At 42.9% G+C, this 8,055-nt stretch overlaps 1 long non-coding RNA gene across 1 annotated transcript in view; it reads right to left on the bottom strand.

Annotated features, from left to right (window-relative positions):
- Positions 1–276: 276 nt before the first annotated feature.
- LOC116588212 overlaps positions 277–8,055 on the bottom strand; it is a 78,985-nt gene continuing 71,206 nt past the window's right edge. Inside the window, exon 4 of the long non-coding RNA XR_004284845.1 lies at positions 277–777. This is a non-coding gene — a long non-coding RNA (uncharacterized LOC116588212). The remainder of the gene's footprint in view (positions 778–8,055) is intronic.

Genomic DNA, 8,055 nt, shown 5'->3' with positions numbered 1-8,055 from the left:
ATTCCCAGATCTTTTAGGGAAAAAACTCCCAATAGAGACAAACTCAAAAAAACTCATAAATGGATAATTCATACTTCATACTAAAGAAACAGAGATCAAACAGATAGAAAGAGATTTTAAAATGTGTTTAAAATATTCAGAGATCAAGGAAGCAAGAGAACTCCTGAAGAATAAAGATTTTATGAGGAGGAAAACACACACACACACACACACACACAGAGATGTATTTAAAAAGAATCAAATGGAGATTCTGGAAATAAAAATAGTCAATGAAATTTTTAAAAAATTAATAGATATTTTAAACAGCAGGCCTTCTAAGAAACCAAATGAAAGTAGTTAAGAATTGAGAATGTCTGCTGCATTAATCCAGCAGAGATGACTGCTTGAATTAGACAATGGCAGTGAGAGTAGAAGTAAATAGAGAAATTTAAGACTTTGAAAGGAGAATCAACAATATTTGGTAATGAATATACCAGCCTCCCAATAGGACCCTTCCTGACTCAGAAGAGACTCATCCTGGCTGTGGTTTGAGCTGATGTGGAAGCTTCTTCATGCCTAGCTTGTGGTAAGCACTCATTGATGCTGTTCATTGTGTTGTGGTAGTGGCTGTCATTTTACTATTATTACCATGAAAGTTGATCAGCTGTGGTTGAAAGGTAAAGAAGGAAGCAGTGAGCCTCCTTCTAGGGAACATGGAGGCTGTCTTCTGTTGCTTTCTGTTGTCCAAATATTTTGCAGGACAGCTTGGCACTACAGAGCTGCCCTGCCTCAGTCACACTGCAAAAAAAGAATACACCGACTGAAATATAAAATAAACCAGATACCTCAGAAAACATACATCATTATATGTAATCATGTACTACCTGATTAAGGACGCAACCAAGTCAGCAGCAGAGAGACAAAGTTATTAAATCAGTGAGGTTGGTACAGCAGCAGTGAAGACCAACATAAGACCATCATCACTTCACGATGCTGACACAATTTTAAAAATTCAAAAAGCACGTCAAAAAAAACGTTGTAACAAAATTAAAGACATGCAGTTTTAGAGATTTCTTTTAAAAATATGCAGATGTGATTTTTGTGGAAAAATTCTCATCAAAGTAAGAAGTAACTTTTATGGGAATATGCAATGCTCAACAACGTGCAGTAAACCAAGCACACTCTTGCATTACTGGAGGAATAATAATGAGTATGGCTGTAAGACATTGTCAGCAAGTTTTAAGAGGCCTAAGAATGTTTATGCTTTTTAGTGTAATAATTCAACTCCCAAGAATTTACTCAAAGGAAATTGTAGCAATGAAGAAATATATAGATTGTTTATAATAGCAAAAATACTGGACACAATCTAAGCAGTCAATCAAAAAGTAGTGGTTATAATACAAGGTACGGTTATTTCAGACTATTACATGGCCATACAAATCTATTAATGAGCAATTCTTAATAAGTAATATGCTGATTATTCTCCCTTTGCTCCCCATTCTGCCAGAGCTATTCTTCCTTGATTTTTCATTCCTTTCCTTGATCTGTCCTCTGAGAAGTTGACTACTACAGACTGCATCATATAGATTGTCACTTCAGTTTCCACTGAGCTCTAGAAAAATATGATGTCTTTCCTTTGTCCTTGAGGCCTAATAGCTTCCTATTGTGGCTAGCCTCTGAAGCCCACCATCTTTGTCCCTAATCTTTTTTTTTTGTTTTCATTTTTTAAAAATTTCTTTTCAGCATAACAGAACTCATTGTTTTTGCACCACACCCAGTGCTCCATGCAATACGTGCCCTCCTTAATACCCACCACCTGGCTTCCCCAACCTCCCACCCCCCACCCCTTCAAAGCCTTCAGATTGTTTTTCAGAGTCCATAGTCTCTCGTGGTTCACCTCCCCTTCCAATTTCCCTCAATCCCTTCTCCTCTCCATCTCCCCATGTCCTCTGTGTTATTTGTTATGCTCCATGAATAAGCAAAACCATGTGATAATTGACTCTCTCTGCTTGACTTATTTCACTCAGCATAATCTCTTCGAGTCCCGTCCATGTTGCTACAAAAGTTGGGTATTCATCCTTTCTGATGGTGGCATAATACTCCATAGTGTATGTGGACCACATTTTCCTTATCCATTCGTCCGTTGAAGGGCATCTTGGCAGTTTGGCGACAGTGGCCATTGCTGCTATAAACATTGGGGTACAGATGGCCCTTCTTTTCACTACATCTATATCTTTGGGGCAAATACCCAGTAGTGCAATTGCAGGGTCATAGGAAAGCTCTATTTTTAATTTCTTAAGGAATCTCTGCACTGTTCTACAAAGTGGCTGCACCAACTTGCATTCCCACCAACAGTGTAAGAGGTTTCCCCTTTCTCCACTTCATTTCCAACACACATTGTTTCCTGTCTTGCTAATTTTGGTCATTCTAATTGGTGTAAGGTGGTATCTCAATGTGTGGTTTTAATCTGAATCTCCCTGATGGCTAGTGATGATGAACATTTTTTCATGTGTCTGATAGCCATTTGTATGTCTTCATTGGAGAAGTGTCTGTTCATGTCTTCTGCCCATTTTTTGACATGATTATCTGTTTTGTGTGTGTTGAGTTTGAGAAGTTCTTTATAGATCCTGGATATTAACCTTTTGTCTGTACTGTCATTTGCAAATATCTTCTCCCATTCCGTGGGTTGCCTTTTTTTTGTTGTTGTTGACTGTTTCCTTTGCTGTGCAGAAGCTTTTGATCTTGATGAAGTCCCAAAAGTTCATTTTTGCTTTTGTTTCTTTAGCCTTTGGAGACATATCTTGAAAGAAGTTGCTGTGGCTGATATCAAAGAGGTTACTGCCTATGTTCTCCTCTATGGTTCTGATGGATTCCTGTCTCACATTAAGGTCTTTCATCCATTTCAAGTTTATCTTTGTGTACAGTGTAAGAGAATGGCCAAGTTTCATTCTTCCACATATAACTGTCCAATTTTCCCAGCACCATTTATTGAAGAGACTGTCTTCTTTCCACTGTATATTTTTTCCTGCTTTGTCGAAGATTATTTGACCATAGAATTGAGGGTCTGTATCTGGGCTCTCTACTCTGTTCCACTGGTCTATGTGTCTGTTTTTATGCCAGTACCATGCTGTTTTGGTGATCATAGCTTTGTAGTAAAGCTTAAAATCAGACAACGTGATGCCCCCAGTATTGTTTTTCTATTTCAACATTTCCTTAGCAATTCGGGGTCTCTTCTGATTCCATACAAATTTTAGGATTATTTGCTCCAGCTCTTTGAAAAATACCAGTGGAATTTTAATCGGAATGGCATTGAAAGTATAGATTGCTCTAGGCAGTACATACATTTTAACAATGTTTGTTCTTCTGATCCAAAAGCATGGAATGGTCTTCCATCTTTTTGTGTCTTCTTCAATTTCTTTCATGGGTGTTCTATAGTTCCTCAAGTACAGATCCTTTACCTCTTTGGTTAGGTTTATTCCCAGGTATCTTATGTTTCTTGGTGCTATAGTAAATGGAATCAATTCTCTAATTTCCCTTTCTGTATTTTCATTGTTAGTGTGTAAGAAAGCCACTGATTTCTGTACATTGACTTTGTATCTTGCCACGTTACTGAATTGCTGTATGAGTTCTAGTAGTTTGGGGGTGGAGTCTTTTGGGTTTCCATATAAAGTATCATGTCATCTGTGAAGAGAGAGACTTTGTCCTTAATCTTAACCACACTTCTGTATAGAGTCTCTTAATGAAAGTCTCTTCATTAAAACCTTCTTAGTAAATTCCATGTCCAGACTGAGATGCATATGAATTCCAATGTCATGAACTGCATAATCTAAATAATCTAATGTGAAAATAAAGAGAAACACTTGTAAAGAAACACATGAACATGTGGACAGAAGCTTCTTCTGAATAGTATAAATGATTAATTTCTTTCATGTTTTTTACTTCTTAAAATTTTTACAATAAATAAATTCTATGCAATTTGTTATTTCATGTAATTATTATTAAAATTGCCAATACTTCTTTTACAGTAGATTTGTTGGGCTCCCCGCCGAGGGGAGGAGGCGCCCGGGCCAGCCGGAGGCCTCTCCTTGGGGCTGAGCGGGATGGCGAGTGTCGCGAACCCGGAACACACCCACAGAAGACACCGGGCTCGGGAGGTCTGTCGAAGCAGGATCTCGCTTTATTGAGCAGGGCAGCAGCTTATATGGGGTGAGGGAAGGGAAGTGACGTCAGCAAAGTGGGGGTCAATGGGGATGTGCCGTGTCAGCGGGAGTTGGGAGAGACACGCCCTGCAGGGGGTGGAGACTCGCGGGAAACGAAACTGATGGGAAACCGAAACCGTCACTTTGGCGCCTTTGTGGTCGGCCATGTGGGTTCCCGATCCGGAAGAGAAGGCCACCCGGCGCCATCTTAGCCTCTTGGGGCCCAACATCTCCCCCTTTTGTTTTTGTATGCATGACTTCTGTCTTAGGTCGCCGGCGGCGGGCCTTCAGGCTTACCCGTCATTGGGGAATCACACTGCTTTGGTGTACCCCCTGTCTTAGGTTGCTCTGCGTCCCCCGCCGGTCTTACCCGTCATTGAATATCATGCCTGTATAGGGGTTTGGTCCCTGACCTGGCGTGGGTTGTTCCTGCAAGGAATCCCATCCACCATAGGTCGTGAGACTATTGATGGGGACCCTCGTAGGACTCGTCGTCACAGGTGGCCAGTCTCTGGTATTGAACATGGACGTTCATGAGTTGAATGGCCTCCACTCTTTTTTGGACGAATTGGGCAATCTTATTGATAATACAGGGGCCAAAGGTCAGCAGGAGAAGTAGGGTTCAACAACTGGGGGAAGGGTCTTTTATTGCAAGGGGAGGAGGGGTATTCTTGCACAAGCGGTTACAAGAAGGCAAAAGAGCAGTTAATTAGTTAACAACTGGGGGAAGGGTCTTTCATTCCCCCCCTTTTTCTTTATCATGGATAGAATCTTATATCCATTTGTCCTGTTCAGTCTGGGGCTCGGTTTGTTTAAGGAGTTGATATTGCTGCGTCAGTACCATGGTCTGGATTACTGACAAGCGGTCTTTTATAAACTGTACGAGTTTATTTAAGATACAAGGGCCGATGGAGAGGTTTAGTAGAAGTATAATAAGGGGCCCTAAGATGGTGGATAGTAAGGTGGTGAGCCAAGGAGATCGATTAAACCAATTTTCAAACCAGCCCTGGTGGGATTCAAAATCCTTTTTTCTTTGGGCTAGTCTTTCTCTGAGTTTATCCATGGTTTCCCTAACAACCCCTGTATGGTCCGCATAAAAACAACATTCTTCCTTGAGGGCTACGCATAATCCCCCCTCTCTCAAGAACAATAGGTCCAGCCCTCTCCTGTTTTGTAGGACCACCTCGGAGAGGGAGGTTAGGGATTTTTCTAAGGCAGTGATATTGAAGGCCTGGTTACAATTGGGAGTCTCCTGGTGGAATGTTACATTCCTGCTATCAAACATCCTTGTTAATGAGATTTAGGTTTAGAAGAAATTTAACTTTATTTACCTTTCCTTCTACCTCCGCCTCCTTCAGTTTTTCATGGAGGGTAGGGTGACATTAGGGCTATTGATAAGGTAACTTCTTTGTTGTAAATCTCAAGGACATTTGCAAACCAAGGGAGACTCCTACCCTGTAGGACTGTGATTTCTGCAAGTTAGCTATTTATCATTTTATGGCAGTCAGGGGTGCCTGAGGAATGCTACACATATGGAGGGGAGCGGGTGAAGGGGGGGTGCAAGGCGCCAGCTTTTGCTTTGTCCTCAGCCAGCCTCCTGCTCCCTCATCATTCCCCCCTGAACAATTTTGACCCTTAAATCTCTAAGGTGGTTGAAGGTGGAAGGTCTCATCTTCTGTAACTTCTTCATGCTGAATAGGGGCGTAGAGCTGTCCCTACCTGCTCCGGTCAATATTGGTCAGGGTAGGGACGTATAAGGGAGTTACAAAAGGTGGAGGCAGCTGAATCCAGCGCTGACAGTGAAGAGGCGTCCTCGCGTGCGATAAGGATAAAACATTGTCCTATGCTCGGGGGGGGGGGGCAATAAGGAGGCGGAGGAGTGGGCGCTGATGATTGGAGGAAGGGGTTAGTAGAAGGGGGGCGCGTAGGAGGGCCTTCAGCCCGAGATTTGGGTTGGAGATCCGGGGGCCAAGGAGCTGCATCAAAGGGATCTAGCGAGGGATAGAGCCTCTTTGGTTTAACAGGGGGGTCTCCAGTGGTGTTTGAGATGGTGGAGGCGGGCTCCTTTGAGGGCTGGTGGGATTCATTTGGGGCAGCTGCTTCGGGAGGGTTGACATGGGCTTTGCGAACTAATTGTTCGATACGGTCCCAGGTGTCCCAGTCAAAGAGATTACTTTCAGGCAGCCAAGGGGCAGCTTTAATAAGGGTTTCCCATGTTTTGAGAGCCTGGGAGTCAGTGAGGGAAAGACCATGGCTCTTCAGAAGGAAGCGTAGGGATTCTAAGGAAGGGTCCTTTTTAGAAAAGGACTGCCCCATAGCTTATGGGAGTACACTCACCCGTAGACCGATTGGCCCGTCAGCGAGAAGAGCGAGGTTCCTCACACGGGGCACCAGTTGATGGGCTCCCCGCCGAGGGGAGGAGGCGCCCAGGCCAGCCGGAGGCCTCTCCTTGGGGCTGAGCGGGATGGCGAGTGTCGCGAACCCGGAACACACCCACAGAAGACACCGGGCTCGGGAGGTCTGTCGAAGCAGGATCTCGCTTTATTGAGCAGGGCAGCGGCTTATATGGGATGAGGGAAGGGAAGTGAGGTCAGCAATGTGGGGGCCAATGGGGATGTGCCGTGTCGGCGGGAGTTGGGAGAGACACGCCCTGCAGGGGGTGGAGACTCGTGGGAAACGAAACTGATGGGAAACCGAAACCGCCACTTTGGCGACTTTGTGGTCGGCCATGTGGGTTCCCGATCCGGAAGAGAAGGCCACCCGGCGCCATCTTAGGCTCTTGGGGCCCAACATAGAGTAACAACTCTAAAAATTAGATGAACATATTTTAAATGTACCTCTTCTTTTAAAAGTGACTTAAGCTGGCTTTCTTTTGACCTTCAATAGATTTCCAATAGTTCACTGTTCTTTTATAAAAGATTCCAAGTCCTGGTGTCCACATCAAAATAAATATTTTGCCAGAAATTACTCTTATTTTTCACTTTTGACTGGGGCATTTTAATTCTTGAAAGGGGAAGAGGTGATATCTAATTTTATCTAACTTCTTTGGGGATAGAAACTTAAGTTCTTGCCACTGAAGCATTTTCATCACATCTAACTAGACAAGCTTCCCTCTACTCTTCACTTTCTTGGTTTTTAGAGAACTCAAATAATGTACCTCTGCCATCCTTGTCCTTTCTGTTGCTGTTGTTACTCACTTTTTTTAAGATTTTATGTATTTATTTGACAGAAAGAAACACAGTGAGAGAGGGAAAACAAGCAAAAAGAGTGGGAGAGGGAGAAGCAAAGCCCTACATGAGGCTCAATTCCAGGACCCTGTGATCATGACCAGAGCCAAAGGCAGACACTTAACAACTGAGCCACCCAAGCACGCCATTACTCACTTTCTTCTTAGGAATATGGAGTGTTTTTTCTGACCAGAAACATAGGAAGAATAACTAGACACCCTCTACTATCCTATTTTCTCCTGCAGCCAGCCTCCTGGAGATTGTTAGCCTTCCTATGCTCTTTTATGCTGTAAATGGTAGAGGAGGCAGCTCTGGAGAGTGTGATGAAAGGAGATCTACCCCAAGTCCAGTGTTTCCTGTAAATGGATGAATTGACCCAAATCATGAGATACAGGTGGCAGGCCCATTTGACTAATGGACCTAAAGCCACAATCTGCATCCTGGCCTCTAGTAGTGACAAAGGTAGTATTTTGCCTGACATAGTTACATGTTTGGTTTATTTCACAATTTATTTAGTAATTATATGCATTTGAGAGATGTTATTTGCTGGTGTCCTCCTCAGAAACTGCAAGACATAGTTCTTTTGCTGTCATATATATATATATGTATGTATATAGTATGTATACATACTATATGTATATGTATGTATA

Source organism: Mustela erminea, chromosome 4 (genome assembly GCF_009829155.1).
Source record: "Mustela erminea isolate mMusErm1 chromosome 4, mMusErm1.Pri, whole genome shotgun sequence".
NCBI lineage: Eukaryota > Metazoa > Chordata > Mammalia > Carnivora > Mustelidae > Mustela > Mustela erminea.
This window is presented reverse-complemented; position numbering and strand designations above follow the sequence as displayed.